The sequence below is a fragment of the Erithacus rubecula genome (genome assembly GCF_903797595.1).
Source record: "Erithacus rubecula genome assembly, chromosome: 8".
Taxonomy (NCBI): domain Eukaryota; kingdom Metazoa; phylum Chordata; class Aves; order Passeriformes; family Muscicapidae; genus Erithacus; species Erithacus rubecula.
Window position 1 is genome coordinate 10,357,188 of NC_136659.1, and position 17,723 is coordinate 10,374,910.

The 17,723-nt window shown below is 41.8% G+C and overlaps 1 protein-coding gene across 2 annotated transcripts in view; it reads left to right on the forward strand.

Moving 5' to 3' along the window:
• The first annotated feature begins 1,031 nt into the window (after positions 1 to 1,031).
• The window catches only part of LOC306804559 (uncharacterized protein), a 38,193-nt gene continuing 21,501 nt past the window's right edge, over positions 1,032 to 17,723 (forward strand). The window contains exons 1-5 of one of the 2 annotated variants that reach the window (XM_079311303.1): positions 1,032 to 1,113; positions 8,757 to 9,028; positions 9,143 to 9,298; positions 11,735 to 11,786; positions 16,250 to 16,535. The gene's annotated coding sequence lies outside the window, so the exon portion shown is untranslated. The remainder of the gene's footprint in view (positions 1,114 to 8,756; positions 9,029 to 9,142; positions 9,299 to 11,734; positions 11,787 to 16,249; positions 16,536 to 17,723) is intronic. The other variant, XR_013774920.1, reaches the window with a different exon arrangement.

Genomic DNA, 17,723 nt, shown 5'->3' on the forward strand with positions numbered 1-17,723 from the left:
GAATTTGTGAGACACTATTCTGCTGTTAGTTGTCAAAACTGGATCTGAACAATGAAATGGGGAAAGAAAAGCTGTGATTTTTTTCCTGCTCATCTATAACTCTTTCTTTCTCCTGTAACTGTTGTGCTCTGGCTGAACTGGTGTCACCAGTGAAACTTCTTTGCTTCTGGAGATAGGCAATGCATTGACTCTGAAAATAACATCAGAGATGATTATCCATACAATGAACTCCCATAGTAAAGCCCTGGATGACAGGATTATCTGAAAGGTCACACAGCTATGTACAGACACCTGAGCTGGGTTTGGTTATGGTTCCTGAGCCATACAGCTCTGCAATGCAGTGCACAGGTGCTTTCTCATTCTAGATACATCACAACTCCAAGTCAGGCAGAAACTAGAGAGGCACATTTTCTCTGTCAAGTGCTAGTGAAACAGGTGGAGAAATTCTGTATCTGTTCCTGGTACATTTATTTTTCACTTACAGGGAGTACAGACCTTGAAAAATATAAAATCTCTTTTGTCTTTCAGTCCTGGGCAACCAACTGCCTCCTGATATTTTATGCACAGGATTTCCTTATCTCCTATCTTCTTGAAAGTGCAAAGTTGAAGCATGACAGGGGACTGTGTCTAGAAGGATCAAGAAGGATCTTGCTTTAAAAGCATTAGATAAATCAGATTCAAATCACACTGATAGCTCTGTAACAAACCTAACTTTCTCATCCCTTGGCCTCTTCTTCAAAGAGAAATGCCCTGAATAAGGATCCACAATGCTTTGATTAATCTGTAAGAATAACATGAAGTCCTGATTCTTTTCAGTGTAGTTGTAAGCTGTACCTCAGGTCTGTAATGCCAGTTTCATTGCCTGCACACACTAGGAGGTGAGTGGCTGCAGCACACAAACAACAGAATTTTTATGCATCTCATTCTGTGATTGTTGCTTTTACCTCCTAGTATTTAATGATGGGAAAGCTTTATTTTCCTCTCATGAATATGCTACAATACTTGCAAGTGACTCCTTTGTGAAATAGCATGAAACTTCCAGGGAAGCAGTACATTTGTATGTGTTATGGATTCTGCTGGAAAGAAGCACATTTTCTGGAAGTCATTCTCCAGGTAAGACACCAGAATGTTTTATCTGCTCTGTTTGTTCCTCCATTTCCCACTTGCAGCCTGACATAGCAGTGGGCAGAGGGACCCAGGCTGATCTGGAACCACCTGCCAACCTCTGCCATGGGTATGGCCCTCAGGGATGGCCATTCACAGCAGGGCACTGTGGCAGAAGAGCTCACTGCCAGTTCTGAGTGGGTTGACAGCTACCTTGGTGATAAACAAAAACTCAGAGTGTCATTTCAGATACAAACCCTGCTTAGAAAACAATTCTCAGCATACTGAGCTTACAAAGTGCTCAAGATTGAGACAGTAGAAATAATTTCTCTGATTTTCACTCCTATTGCCAAGAGGAATCAAGGTTTCTGAAGAACTCTGAATTGATACAGAGCTGGAGAGGCAGAGAAGGTGAATGCTGCTGGCAGCTGGGCAGGGAGCCAGTGTGCTGTTCTCTTCCAGACTTTCATGGCTGCACAGAGCATAGCATCTCCCTCTACCATTTAGTAAATTTATGACATCACCAGCTGTTACCAGGGAAACACAGAAACTACAGACTTGGATCTTGGCAGCTAGGTATAAAGAGAAAATATCTTGCTCTTTTGGGGGTCAAAAAGTAAAGCTGAAACAAATTCCAGAACAACTCTGAATTGGAACAAAATTGAGGTAGATCAATAATTCCAAAAAAGCAATTTACCTGCTAAAGCGACAGTGTGGTTCCTATAATAATGTTCCTCACACAAAGCAAACTTAGGGGATCGAGTGCAAGACTTGTAATTTCACGCAGCTTAAACATATCATTCAGACATTGTTGACTTACAACTTCATTCTGATCAGTGGATTTAACAAGTTACTTTTAGGGATGTGATATCCTCTCACCTCTCATGATTTTTCAGAAAGTGCTGATTGTTGCCTCTTGAGAAAGAGTTTGCTGGTGTTTAGTATTAAAGAAAGTATGTAGAAAGTATGTAGTATTGAGTTTTGATAAAATGATGTCCAAATACCATTACTGTTGAAATGAAGTATGTGCTTTTTATAGCTTTTAATAATGTGGGGTTTGTGAGAACTGATATTTTCAGACATGCATTTTACGACTTTTAGGTGCTTGAGATTTTTGAAGTTATGGAAATCACATTTTTGCCTTTTAGTAGCAGTAGCTGACATTTTATTTATGTTGCATGCTAAAATGACAACCCTGCTTTTAAAATGGATTATTATTTGAGTATTGAGTAGCTGAGACCCAGCCAGTATGAGCTCTTGTGCAGATCTGTTTGATTTCATTCACACTGCACAAGATGTACGGGTGTTGTGTGTACTTGAGCTACCCAGAAACAAATCCATCTTTGCAGCAGATGGAACAGGCTTGAGTGGGGACTCCAGCTGAACTCAAGTCTGGAATTGTAACAGCTGCTTTGCCTCCATTAATGCCTGCAAGGCTGTGGACTGTATGACTGGAGGTCCCAGGTCAGAAAGGTGGAGGTTATTATGATCACCAGATGTGCAGGAAGATCTGAGAGAGCTAAAGACTTGTGGACTCACTGTACTAGGCTGTATTTCCACTAAGGAGCAAAATTATGCAGGGAGAAATCCCTCTAAAGCTAATCTGGTGTTAAATATATCCACAATGAAGGTTTTCATGTGGACATTGAGCACATTTCTAGCACTGTTCCACAACTCATGCCTTAAACAGCACAGAAATATTTTTAATCTGATTTGTGTTCTCTATACAGAAACCCAGGCAAGATCTGGTTGCCAAACAAATGAGTATTTCCCCTGTTTTGTTGGTGGCCTTGGATCCTAGAATTTCTATGCCACAAGAGCAGTTTGCATACAGTCTGGATCTTGTTATCTGCAGCATGGTTCAATGCTCCCTGTTGTGCCTTGTTCCAGTGGGATAATGACCAAGGAAACTGCTGAGGCATGGATGGATTGCCAGGGATATGTCATGAGAAAGCTGTCCAGAGTCCTCTGCCCACATGCTGTGATGCTGGCTCACATTTCCAAAGCTGGGATGCACACAGAGATCATTAGTGCTCCCAAGAACTTAGCTATCTACGCAAGTTCCTTTTTAATCCTTTCTAGTGAGTCACTTGGAAAGGCTCCTTTTTTGGTCCTCTTTAGTTCGACTGCTGGTTCCTTTTGCTCACGTGCCCAGTCACAGCCCTGAGACTTGTGACTGGGCCTGCAATGGCCATTGGGGCTGCTCTCATGGTTCATCTCTCTGGAGTGGTGAAAATACCATTCTTCTCAATATAATTTTTTAAGGACATAAAGATGTTTCTGGCAAGGAAGGAATTTAATTCTCAGAAGAATTCATGGACAACCGGGATGGGGTTCCACCAGCAGACTTTCTGGTTGCAGATTTGAACTGAAATTCCCACGAGGAGAATGTTTTGCATGGTCATTTCATGGTGTTTGCAGTCTCTGCCATGGATAGAGAACTCAGTATACTCCTGTCCTGCTCATCCATCTCCAGTTCCACTTCCAAATATTGTGTCCACTGGAGCTACTCTTTAGTACCCATGAAGGATCAGTAGGAAGTGCTATGGCTCTGTGCACACCCCACACAGGCATTTAGGAAAACAAATCAGTATGACAAGATTGCTTTTATCAGACCAATATATGATACTTACCATTTTATGTACACTGGCTCTTATAATTGTAAATTACTACAGGGCACCTTCACATTGTTGCTGATGTCCTCCCTATATGTGGTGCAGTGGAACAGGAGGGACAGTTTTATGGGACATGCAGGGACAGAAAGACAAGGAGCTTCAAGTGGATGGGAACCCTTCCCTCTGAAGAAGTTACTTGTGAAGATCCAGAAAGTAAACCATTAAATCTGGTAACTGCATTTATGTGAGTTTGGCAGCACAACTCTCTCCATTCCTTCTGGATGGCACTGTCTTGGGAAAGGTGATAAAGAAAATTTCTGCTGTGTTGGTTATATTTATGATAGATAAAAGCCCCACTAAAGATAACACCCTCTTGTTCTCTTTCATGACCTTCTGATATATCTTAAGTTGCTGACTAAGGTAGCAACACAGATAATCAAGCTTTTAAAGGCCCCATTTCACAAATCTAATAACAGCATTAAGAGAAGCTGAGGTGTATTTTTCTCTTACAGTGTATCATTAAAAGAACTGGTATCATATTTTCCCTGTAAAATAGCTCCTAAAAAGTATCTGGGCTGACTTTCAGGCTCCAGTAGGATAATTATTAGGAATCAAACCTTCCTGCTTCCTTCTTTAGAAAGAAAAGGACATGGCATGGGAGACACTTTTCAAAGTATGCTTCACCATCAGCCCTGTGCTGAGGGATTTGGTGCCCTGCAGCTAGGAATATTTAGAAGTGTTGGGCAGAAAAGGGACTCAAGCCAGTCCTGAGTTGCTAAGTTCCTCTAAAGGGATTTTGCCAAAAAAGGAGAGGAATTTATCACCTATTGGCTGTACTATGCAAGCAATTTAATAAAGTCTTTCTGTATGAGTAGTGGCAGTTTTTGAAATGAAAGAAGTAGGGCTGCTTCATGTGCACTGAAGAATTTTTGCTATTGACTTGACTGGAGCCATAGCTCTTCACCTGATCCTTATTCTAAAGGGCTAAAGTGCCCTTAAAAGAGTGACTGTAAATTTATAAATGACAATCTGAGTCCTCAGCTGACATGACAACCAGCACCACTCCTACTTATGATCCTGCTCTGCAAACCTGTAATCCCCTGCCTATAGTGCTCACTTAGGAGATTGCTTTGCCCCCAGTTATTTTTACTGGAATTTTTGTTGATAATAAAGAGCATCTCCTTTCAAAGAAGTGTTAAAGTTGAAATTATACTCCTGAGTACATAGTGTTTCAGTGCTTGGACATCAAACACTCTGGAACAGGCTGATTTGTTTAATAGCTGCAGTCCTGACTGGAATGTTTTTAAATTGTGTAAACATTCCTACTAGTTTTATGGGTTGCTAAACTTTTTTATTTTCTTTCTTTTTTTTTTTTTTTTTTCGTTTTTTTAATGTGTGTACAAATTTAACTTGACTTTCCGAGGCTCCATTAAATAGGGCCGACTTGCTATTGATAGAGGAATATTTCTGGAATAGCTTTATGATGGCTTGCAATGGAAGACTTTTCATTAACTCTGACTAGAAAAAAGAAACCAAATCTAACATACTTGTGAGTTCTTACAGTGCCTTAATGTCTGTGAGACCTCTGCTGGTGGAAAAGGGAAGAGATGGGAACAAAACTCCAAAGATAATTTAATAGAGAAAGGAATTTTCAGTGTGTTGTGTTTGCCAGTCACTGTTACCATGAAGCCACCAAAGACCTCAGTGCTTTGAAACTTCTCCCTTACAGGCTGCAGTTTGTTGGTGCTTTCCTTACATGATTTCCTCATATAACTGTGTTTTAACTCTCTTCAAATGTGTCAGTGCTTCTTGAAAAGATCAGTATAGAAATCTTCAGCTACACCATCTGGTTTCAGTTTTCCTTAATTTGGTGTCAGCCAAGATCAAGCTCATCTAGTCCTGATGATTAAAAGGGACAGAGTTAAACCTGCTGCATTTTAGGGATTTAAGCCTTCCTTTTCCTCCTGTAAATTTTGACCTTTTCAAAATGAGCTTCCCCATCCCCTCCAAGAAAGTGGAATATAAAATAAATGTTTGCTACTTTTCCAGAGGAGCCAAATTCCATGCATTCTGGCTGCTTTTCACTGACACAAAAATTACTCCAAAATAATTTGTCATTGTTTACAAAATGACACTGTATGTTACTGTAACAATAACAGCTAACTTGGCCCTTTGAAAGTAACATACTTTCTCAAGAAATTTCAATCTAATAGGCAAAACACTGATCATGATGACCTTGGGAAAGAAAGTAGTGGATATTTGTGATTGTTTTTAAATCTCCTGGCTGGAACAGTTTCCCATTGAGGCAATTTGTGCTTGTGTCACACCCCATGGAAGGGTTCTCTTGCTTGCCCTGTCTGCAGCCTGGGTCCTGGAGACGTAAAGAAAGAGCAGAGGTAGCTTTAGTCCCCTCTGCTGATGAATGCCCTGGGAAAGGAAAATGTGCTGTGCATAAAAAATGTGTATAAATGTTGTCTGATTGTCTGCCTGGTGATGGAACTAAGGAGAGTTGGGGTGAGTACCAACCTGTGCCATGCAGACTTGTTTCCTCTGTTCCCGATAGGGTAACTGAACCTTGGGAACAGATACTAGTGGGATCATTGAAAAAGCTTGATGAGCTGCTGAATTCTTCCTTGTCTAGTTTTCTTTGTCTAGGTTACCTCAAATTATCACAGAACTTTATTACTTTTATACACACACAACTTTTAAATCCACACAGATGAAACATTTTGTGCTGAAAATGATTACACACTTCTCAGACCATGCAGCTGCTTGATCACCAATGAAGGAAATAAATTTGGTAACTGAGCTGGGAAAGAAAGGTGCTTGGAGATGCAGTTTGTAATGCTTTCTTGTAGATATTCCCATCAGACCATACAAACAACTCTTCCCATCTATATTAAGAAAGAAACAGGAGAATATAAATTTTTTAAAAAGTCTTTTAAAATTAAAACCTATGGGAGCTTAATTAAATGTACTGTGAGAAAAATGTGCAGTTCACTTACAGCTATTGACTTGAGGTTTATACAGCATTGCCAAGTCCTGGAATGAATAAAGGTTTAATGTTGGAGCATTTGTTCAGTGCATATTTTTAGGCTGAAGCAATGAGAAAATACCTACCTAGATTCCACATATATACTAAAAAGGAAGGGTTTGGATTGCATGTCTCTTAAGAGAAAATTTTCCATCAGTACCTTGAAAATTCAGGAGTTTTCAAGGATTTTGTGGGATGAAGATGAAGAACAGCATCTGGTAAAGTCCACATTTTGGCTGGCATTCCTTAACATGCGGGTGAGATGTGGGTCATTTCTGCCTCACTCATGCTGGATGCTCTGTTTCATGGACTAACATGCCACATCCTGCTGAAGACAGGTGCTTTTACTGACACATTCAGTTTAACACAGACACACATGGTCACCTGCAGGAACAGCTGGTGCCTGGTGCTTCCCAGAGATTTGGAAGAAATACAGAGAAGGGCAGCACTCAGAAATGCAGGTGTTGCTGCTACTATGTAGACAGAGAAGCAGTTGGAAATCAGAATTGTTTCAAGAAATAGCAGAACTATTGGTGAACATGACTGCAACTGCAGAGGGAGATATTCTCAAAGCAAGGCAGAAACAAATAAAAAGGCATAAGAAGAAAGCTGAGCACTCTAGTTCCAAGAGGTGATTTGTGGAACATTACAATAGCCTGAAATTGAAACAGAGGATGAATTACTGCATACAATGAGAGAGGCTGGGAAGGAAAACCATCCAAAGAGAGAAAAACATCCAGAGTGCTAGAGCTGGAAAAATTCTCAAGAGAGAACATGATGGCCTTTAGTAGAATTCAAAGTTGTAAAGATCTGGCAAATTTTTAGGTTTTTTTCTAACTCTGAGGCTCTGTGTGGAACTACTGCTAGATAAACATTTAAAATTATTGTTGATGTGTTTCAGTCTTTCAGGTAATTTTGTCTTTATTTAATAGAGGACACGCAATTTTCATGTAGACTATAGGTAGTTCTGCATATTCTGGGAATACCCATTGCAGGTCCTTAACTCTGTCTTGTGTTCACTTCACACCACACAAAGGGACACTACACTGATGACCTAAGCTTGTTCTTTAGGAATGTTTTTTACTCCTAATAAAACACTTTTTTTAAGCACTGAGTTGTAGTAATCGATCCCCTATTTAGATGCCTTGTATTTTCAATGTGATTTTTCCTACTTCAGAGCTATACCACTAACAGGAGAAAAAGTGCTTATCACCTCTAGTGCTAATTGCATTTGCCATTATTTGAGAGTAAAGAACATGTGGGTGTGTATTTCTGATATATCCCCAGCAGCACTTTCAGTGAGTAATCAAACTGGAAGTAATGCATTCTCCTTTTAGAAGAAAATTTATTTTTTTATCTGCAAGTATGTCAGTAGTTTGTCCAATCCCAGTTCATTTATCTGGCATTGTTTGTCTTGGATGTATTAAAAAATTCCAGTGATTTTAAATCTGTTTTAAATTACCCTCATTAGCCTCAAAGCCTCATGAAATACTGTTCCACCCACTTATTGAGTTTGATCACCATGAACAGGAGAAGAGAAAATAGTAAGGACCAGGTAACTAAACTGGGCACAAAACTGGAGTGAAGAGAAAAGGTAACTATAGAGATAGGGATTTCCCCTTGTAAAGAGAAAATAAATTACCACCATGACTCAATAAATCAGGGCAAAGGTTCCAGTCTAGGATCAACTTCTAAGATCCCTGTCTATAAGACATTAAATTGACAGGCTGGTAGTTTTCAACATGAGTTCACTTCCAAATGCAAGAGAAATAGCAGTAACAGGGGTGGTATAAAATACAGAATGAGTCATACAAGTGTGGTAAGTGGACTTAGGAAAGAGACTTCATCTCTCTAGGAAAAGCTGTCTCCTGTAGTGTAGCTCCATCAGATGTAGGAACTCTGGCAAGGAGGAGTCTGACCATCAATGTCTGTAACTATGATGACAAATTAATCATGCATCAGGGAATCCAATCTACTTCACTTGTGTCTTTTGAACGTTGCAGGAGAAATGCTTGGCTCTCATGGATTCCATAAAAGACCTGAACACAGCTTCTGGCCCCTGTGGAAAGTCCTTGCTTTCAGGTGCTGCAGGGATTACAGCTGGGAGGAGCACTGTTATGGAAGGTGTGAGAAGGAATCCTGATTGCTCACAACAGGGCCATAAACCTGAGCAGAGACTCTCATGGGGGATGGCAGCTTGAGCACAAGTGTCTGAAAGAGAGGATGTCCACGTAAAAGGAGGACATGAAGCAGCCCTTGTTTTGCTAACCTGGAGGTGAGGCCTAAAAAAAGCCCCAACTGAGTTGTTAAGGCAGGCTAACCAAAAGTGGAGAGAATCCCAGTTTTCTACCAAGTACTATAGCCTTTGTTTTATTGCACCTCATTGCAGCCAGGGTGAACCAAGGGATCAGCATTTTGAAGAGGAAGATTTGACATGCTTGTGGAGATGCCACTTTCTCCTAGAGGACTGGGAAAGAGATGAGGCTTGCTGGATCTCTTTCAGTCTGTTGGATCCATTGGAGAGCACTTCTGCCAGGAAATCCAGGTGAGTAATGGCACAAGTTGCACCCAATGCTAGAACCCTTCTGTTGGCAGACTGGAGACAAGCTGTGTCTGGCACAGCTGGGAGGGAGGCAGGGAAGGATGGAAGGAAGGCTTTGTGTCCAGAGTGGTCAGTGTCGGGACCCTTTTGCCAACCTGCAGTCTGCTCACATTTGTTACTCCTGTGGTGCACAAATGTCTAAATCACCAAACACTTGCTGGATGGGCTTTACTGGGTACCCAGGGTTGCAGAAGCATTGCAGATCAGTGGGTACCCAGAAGTACCATCAGCACCCTTCATCACAGCACTTTCTGGTGACAGAGAACACTGGATTGCTAAGCTTGCCATGTCTCATTCTGACTACAGAAAAACACATCTGTGCATGCTGTGCTCAAGTGAGCTGCTGCTGCAGAGAGGCTGTGTGTGCCTAGGTGGAGCCCCAGACCATCATAACTACCTCACTCAATACTTTGGCTGTGCTGGTACACTGAAGTGTCTTGAAATCAATCCCATCCGAATGCAGAGATAAATAAGCAGCACACATACAAAAAAATTACAAAATCCCACCAATTCTTGTCATGCAATTTAAAAGAAAATTCTTTTTGGGGGGTAGATAGATCTGACTCAGTGGCATATCTCTTGAACTGTGCAGAAGATAGTCTGATAAAAGGTATCCTTCTCAATCTTCAAGGAAAAAATGTCACACAGCTGAACTCTGTAACTTGGAAGTGAATGCTGGCAGGAACCAGTCAGAAATGGTAGATTTTACCCCACTCAAAAAACCAAACCAAAACCCAAACAAATCAAGAAGCTAGAAACACATGATGTTGCTAGTTCTAGGCTGCATCTGGAGTCATAGGAAGCAGTGTCACAGCTTTTCTACACACACTTTGACGAGTTCACTTCTACTGCTGCATCAGTGGTCCAAACCCTTGGTGTGCCCCTATGGGACACCTGCAGTACAGTGGTGGTGCTGTGTCATTGAATCCTGGGCTGCTTGTGAGAGGAAGGGACGGGCACTGTGCAGTCACTGACAAAACAGACTCAGATGCTGACTTTTAAAAACAAGGATTTTCTGGCTTTTTGCCACTTTGATGAAAATGATCAATATTTAGTTGTTTGTTGGGTTTTTGTTTGGTTGGTTTTTTAATTGTTTTTTATTTGGTAACTAGCCATCGTAGGAGTAGTTGATGTAGAGGATGCAGCATTTATAACTCCTGCAGTTCACAGAACCAGGCTCACAGAATGGGTCAGGCTGCAAGGGACCACAACGGGTCATCAGGACCCAGCTCCCTGCTCAAGCCCAGGATTGCACTAGCAGGTGTTCTGTAACGTCTTTTACTGCTTTGAGAAATAATAACGGAACTGTCAGTATCAGCTGCCATAGCAAGGCTGCAGTGATGTCTTGTAAAACCACTTTTGTCAAGTTTGCACTCCGGTGCAGACAGTGCAGCCTCGAAACCCTCACTGACTGTCGGGATGTTCCTTGTGAAAACGGGGGTGAATCTGGGGAGAAGGGGCAGTTTGTTCAGGAGGGCCGCGCTCCCGAGCGTCTCAGTGTGCCCGGGGAGTGCCAGCGGCCCCTCTGCGGCCCGCTCCCGTTTTCCCGGGGGAATCCCGGGTTTCCCGGGGCGGGCCGGGCCGCGCGCTCCGCCCCTCAGGGCGCCGGGCCGCGGTGTGCGCGGCGGGCCGGCAGGGGGCAGCAGAGCGCCGCGGGAGGCGCGCGTCCCTCAGCCGCCCGGCACGGGCTCCACAGCCCGCGGCTCCCTGCACGGCCCGGGCTCCCGGCACGGCCCGGGCTCCACAGCCCAAGGGTCCCGCAGCCCGCGACTCCCTGCACGGCCCTGTTCCACAGCCCACGGCTCCCTGCACGGCCCTGTTCCACAGCCCACGGCTCCCTGCGCGGCCCGGTTCCACAGCCCGCGGCCCGCGCAGCGCCCGGCAGAGGGCGGCCCTGCCCGGCGGCGGGAGCGGCTCCCGGCCGGGGTCGAGCGGCCGCGGCTCCCCCTATTCGGGACCGGCGAGCCCACCGCCCCAGCGAGCCCACCGCCTCCGCGCTCCTCCCGGCGTGTGGCAGCGCCGTGAGGGGCTGGCCGGCGGCCGAAGGCATCGCTTTGCCGTTGTAAACACTCGGGAGCATCACGCTGGAGCTGCCCTCCCCGCAGGGCAGCCGTGCGCGCTGCCCCGCCGTTGTTCAGCTTGATACCGTGCCCCGCAATTTGACGTTTTTGTTTCTTGACAACTTCATACATCTTTTTAGCGGGTTTTGTTTCGGACAGAGGGTTTCTGCGTGTTTACTGTCTCTTCTAAACGAAGTGCGATGTGTAATATTCAGACACGTTGTGAATGAGCAGAAATTTGTTACCTTGTTAAAGTATTTCCTAGTAAGCACAGGGTATAATCCTATACATAGGTTTCTGACTCTCATTTATTTCGCAGCACAACTTTTTGTCTTGGACACACACTTCAGCGCTACAAATTTATCTTTGAGGTGAGACACCGCGTTGCCGCTGGCAAGGAAAGCTTGCTTTTGTAGTAGTAGTGACTAATTTACACGCCTGCCCCCGCTCTCTTTCTAGCCTTCTATTCATAAGCAATATATCAAGGGTGGACCAATGCCAGCAGAACAGTCTGTCTTCAGGAAAGATACTAGCTTTTTTTCACCCTTGCTTGACTCTCTACTTGTGCTGGCACAGAAAGTCTGTCAGTACAACCTCCATCGTTACCTTATTTTTCCTTGTTTCCTTTCCTCCTACTCCAATTCCCTCCAAGCCTTCAGCTTCTTCCTGATAAATATCTTGATGCTGAGGAAGGCGCTAACAGGAGTTTGTGAGTGTTTTAACTTAGAATTCATTCTTTCTGAGATTGATTTCGAGGAAGCAAAAGTCCCTTTGTAACTGTCACTTGAATATTTCACATCTGATATAAATGCCTTGTCTACTTTGCTCAAGTTTATTACGAGCTGCTCTGTAGCCTTAGAAGTCCTCGGGCTTCTTGCTGAAATTGCATCCCTTTCTGCAAGACAAGGGAGAAAGGAGGTCTGTAGAGTTCATGTTAACAATGACTCTAAATGCCCATTTCCCACACATCTTTCCTAGCACAAACAGCAAAAATAGTCCACTTGCACAGAATCTGATTCAGCTTTCTTACATTCCGCAATAACAGATGGATTGCTAGACTGTTTACTGTTGCTTCCCACAAACTTCCTGTTAGTAAACTCCTGTATTATTTATGAAACAAAAATATTACAAAGAAGTATCTTAGCTGATTACTGCCTGCTGGTGAACCACTGCCAGAGAAACTTTTTGTACAAATATGTGTGTGGGAGCAAGGAACCCTTCTGATGCAGTTGTTTGGGTATTATTTTTGTTTTTACAATTGTTTGTTTCACGATTTCCTGTGACCCTCTCGTGCTGTGCTCCTGAGCAGGTATTTCCTGCACTCAGACATTTGCAGTTGAGGCGAGGTATCTGTGAGTGTGTAAATGAGTGAGGGGAAAAAAAGCAGCACACATACAGAGATCAGCTATGAATAAGAAATATTTAAAACCTTGTTGCTTTGCAATGACAATGATGAATGAGATTTTACTAAAGTGGTATTAATCTCTGCTGACCTAGCTTAGGAAGCCGAGTGTCTTGGAGCTTTTTGACAGAAAACAGGTAATAGTGTTGTATTGATCACCTTCATGCTATTTCTGACATAAGTAGATAGTAAATGTGAAGAAATTTTATTTTCCTCTCAGATTGGCTGTTAAACTCCACAAAACAGAGGAGCTGAGAGGAGCACTTTGTTTGCAGTGCATACCATAGACTGATTTTTGACTCCCAGTGATGTGAGAGGAGGCCAGCCTAAAATCTGTCTCTACAATTTTATCAAAAGAGCTAGTGAATTTTAAAAATCATCTGAAATAAAAAAGAGCAGAATGTAATGCAAAATTATGAAATTTGTATATTAACAAAAGTACTTTTAGTGTATTTATGAATAACACTTGACCTAACAGTCATTCTGGTCTTTTTTAAATGTTGCTATTATATTTCATTGAGTTTCTGTTCTATTTATGTATTCTGTATGAATGAATTGGCTGCTCCACCTGATATTTATGATTGTAGTCATGCATTATATATACACACTGAAACAGAATGAAATTTTTCCTGATCTAAGACACAGATAATTTTTCCTCAAGATTTTTTATTTGATTCCCTAAACCAAAACCAAAACTCAAACCAGCACTGCAGAGCGAGCACTTTCTAATGCTAGCCCTGCTGCACGGATCATTCATTGCTTGAGGTCTAACAAAAAAAAGCTGCTGTGTATTGTAGGCAACTGCAGGATGCTGATTAAATCATCGCATACCTTTGTAAGATCTGTATTTGCAAAAAAAACCTGTTATCAGATGGAACAGGGCATTTACTGATCCTGGGGCAGAGCTCGTTCCTGAGTGTTTGTGTGAGACGGCGTCACGTAACCGATCACCCATTTCAAGTAGCAGTAAGAATATGTCTTCTCCCAGCAAACTCTTTTCTCTGCCTCCTCAAACTCCCTTGCTCAGAGCTCCTGCTGACAGAAACAGAATTCAATAGTGTTAAGGCAGATGATCAGTGGCACTATCTTCTGATGCTTCAATCCACCAAGAAGAATCTTGTGACAGATGTTTCTGCACTTTATGCAAATAGGAACTTCATGGATCAGTTTTCTTTTCCTCCACGGAATATATACAGCTGGAAGATAGAAATCCAGCTCCACGGCACAAAGTGGGGAAAAAAAAATCATGCTGCTGACCAAACAGGCAGCCGGGAGAAAGCGATCTGTAGATGTGAAATCAAGTAATTAAACTGTTGGTTCACAGAATCACTTCTGGGCTTAATCGAGTCACGTATGCGATGATACAGGTTTTGTGGGCTCTCTGCAGCAGCGCTGTGGATCACAAGTCATTTCTGAAATAGGAAAAAGAGATCTTTCCTGTGTTGTGTATAATGTTTCCTCATAAATCTCTTTCTTTCTTTTACCCTTTCTGATATGCTGTTTTCATTCTCACAGTAGTTGTGGATAGCTGTATTAGATGTGATACGTAAGTATTAAAATAGGGGAGTTTGCACATGAAGAAAAGGTTTCAGCCTATTATATGTAATAAATAGGGTACAGACATTTGTATAAACTGAATGGGTTTAGGTATGTTCTTTATAATAGCATGGAAAGCTGGACATGTGAGAATGACTGATTAAAAGAAGAATTTCCTTCCTGTTGTTTGAAAGGAAAAAATAACCCTTAAACTTAGTGAAATAGAGGAGGTTCTAAGGAAATGTAGTTTTACAAATTATTATATAATATATAAAATCATGCAATAAGGAAGAACTGTAGAATCTCACCTATTATTACCCTAGGAAATCATGAAAGGTGATAATCCTAAATGCAATTATTTTAAAAAAGCTATTTTTATTACTATTAATAAATAAAACCAGTACCATTATTTTAGACTGATTTGTTCTTCTGATTTTATATATTTCTTTGAAGATTTCTGTGGAAGTATTTCTTATTATCAGACATGAGAATAAGTCTCATGAGTTGTTAGATAATGTCTGTAATATTTTCTCAGTGAGGCTTTTGTTAATTTTGTATATTTTATGTGTTTTAAAATCCCTTGTAGATCACAATTTTTTTTTTCAATATTTTCACTTAATATTTAATTCAAAGTCTGTATCTGGTACTGTGTGAACATTCAGTCAGGATCTATGAGAAATTTTATTTATAAATACACAAAGCTTGTGTAATGGTATTGTCTAGGATCTTGTCTTCATTTCATGACTAGTCAAATTCTAGGAAAATATCTTTATTCAATTCAGATATACTACATGATTTTCTTCAAAAGTCCCCTTCTGTACTTCTAGTTAAATTCACAATAAACATTAGTGATTTTATCTGGATTTATTTTAACTGAGTTTCTTAAAAAAAACCCAAAACAAGCACAAAACTAACACCCAAAGATGTAGTGCCATTTCTAGGAAGAGAGAAAGGTTCTACATGTGAAAATTACAATTGTGCTACACTGACTGTAATTCAGATATAGCAAATACTTTCCAATATGTCTGTATGTACTGTATCATGTCTGCTTTTGCAAGTGGCTGTGCAGCTACTGAAGTTCTGCAGTTAAGGTATAGTTTGAGCTGACCTTTGTCTGAAGAGTCAAATACAATTCTAGACTCAAGTATTAATAGAATAAACTTAATTTTTTTTTATAGGTGCAGCTGCATTTTCGATTTAATTATAGGCTCCCACAGTAGTAATTTTTCCGTGACCTACTCAATCTCAAAAGTCAGAAAATTGCTTCTTTTTTAAAGCTGACAATAGCACGGTATGTTTCCAAAGGAAAAAGACAAATTACAGCAAATCATTACTTTAAGCATATTTAAATAGCCAGGAAGAAATCCTAATTGAAAAGTTTGCTAAAATGTGAAAAAGTTAGTGGTGCTTTTTTTCTTTTTTAGAAAAAGATTATTCTCATGTTTGTAACATTGCAAGCTGCTTATGATGCGATCCCTTTCCTTTCTCTGCTCAGCCTCTACTTCTTTTCTTTCTGATGAGGTTAGACACAACATTTTTAGGAAGCAAAAAATTTAACTGGAGAGAAAATTTAATCTGTAGATGTGTTTAATAATGTAAGTTGGCCGTGAAGGCTTCACAGCCTTATGAAGCTGAGACAAAGATAATGAGAATCTCTGTGTTTCTTTGCATGGGCTCCAGACGAGTCTGTGAGGCTTTATTATCCAGTAGTAGCATTACTGCCAATAATGGTATTCCAACCACAGTTATTCAGAAAGGGAGAAAAAAATAGTATCATAAAATAGACTTGACACTCATGAAATGCACCCTGCTCCTTTCAGAAACCCCCTCCCCAATAAACCTGTGCTCTCTCCCTGTTCTTGTCATGCTGTTTTCTGCTTCTGAACTTTCCCCCAGCAGGACCCTTTCCCTGACAGCCCTCTAGGATTGCGGCAGGGGTTTGGCAGCTCACCCCTGGGGTATCTGCAGCAGGCCAGCTCCCAGAGAGCAGAGGCAGGACAGGCCCAGGCTCACAGAAGATTTTGAAGGGGTTGGTGAATGCAGACACCATGAGAGGAGGCGGCTGGCCAGCAGGAACCACTGTGGGCATTCCCTCATGGAAGAAAGGAGAAAAAGAAAGCTGCCAGTGGGGTCCCTTCTTCTGCCATGAAATAACTGAAAAAAAAAAGAGTTGTCTGTTCAGGTAGGTAGCCATGGTAATGTGCCTTCAGCAGTTCCCTCAGGGAGCTCACGGAAGAAGGTGTTGCTCGCCTGTATCTGCTGAAGTGCTTGAGCTCCTCTCTATCCCTGCATTCTGCATTTCCTATATCTAAAGCTGTTAAAATATAGCTGTTATATCTGAAGCTGTTAAAATTAGGCCCAGACCATGGTCCCATGACAGAAAGCAGTGGTTAGCATCATTCTTATTACTAGAAAGACAACCATTAGAAGGGAAAGTTGCTGTATTTTTCACTTTTTTTCCCCAGCAGGTCAGGTTTTCCTATGTGCTTCTTCCCATAAGGCACACAAAACGATCTAGCCCTTAGACCCAGAGCAGTGCGAAAGGACAGTGCAAGGGCTGGTTCCTGTGTGAGGGGCTGTGTAAGGGGAGTGAGTGCAGGAGCAGCACTGCAGCCTCCATTTGCAGCCGTGCTGGGCTGGTTGTCCCGCAGCTGTTTGGAGCTGAGATCTGTCGGTCGCTCTGTTCTCTGTCCTGGTGCTACTCCTCCTCTGGCTTGTACGTCAGAGGAGCTGTGTGCAAAACCAATTGGCATTCAAGGATTGTTCTGGCAAGCAGTGTCTTTAGTTTAAAGCCAAAATGAAAAATGAGATAAAGTTTGTCATACTTGCCTGATTCTTTCTTTCTGTCACTTCTCTTTTCTTCACTAGTGTGAAAAAAGGGGAGTTTAAGTATGAGGGAGGTATATTTTTCTTGCTTTTTTTGGTCTAATTTTTCAGTCATTTGTGAGACTATACTGTTGTGTTTTCTGACCCACCTGATCCCAGACCAGGCTGATCTACCATCTTATTTTTATGACAGATGGCTGATCACCAGCACAGCTGAGTTAGGGCCCTTAATGAAAGGACCTTGACCCCTCAACCAGCATCTCTTGAGGAATTCTCTTTGTTGGGTGCTTTCAGCTGAGGCCTCCCCCAAAGTTGAAGGTGATTTCTATTTGCCGAAGTGGGAAGACAACAGGAGTCAGAATAAAGATGAAAATCTAAGCAGTCAGTTGAACTTGTTCAGACTGATACCAGCCCACGGTATTCAGGCAGCAGCTAACCCAAGGTTTCCCTAACCTTGGCAGAAGTGCAGGAAATAGTTGCAGAAGGATGAAGTGTTCTTGAACTGTTTCTCCAATGTATCAAGCACAAACAGGCTATTCTTCAA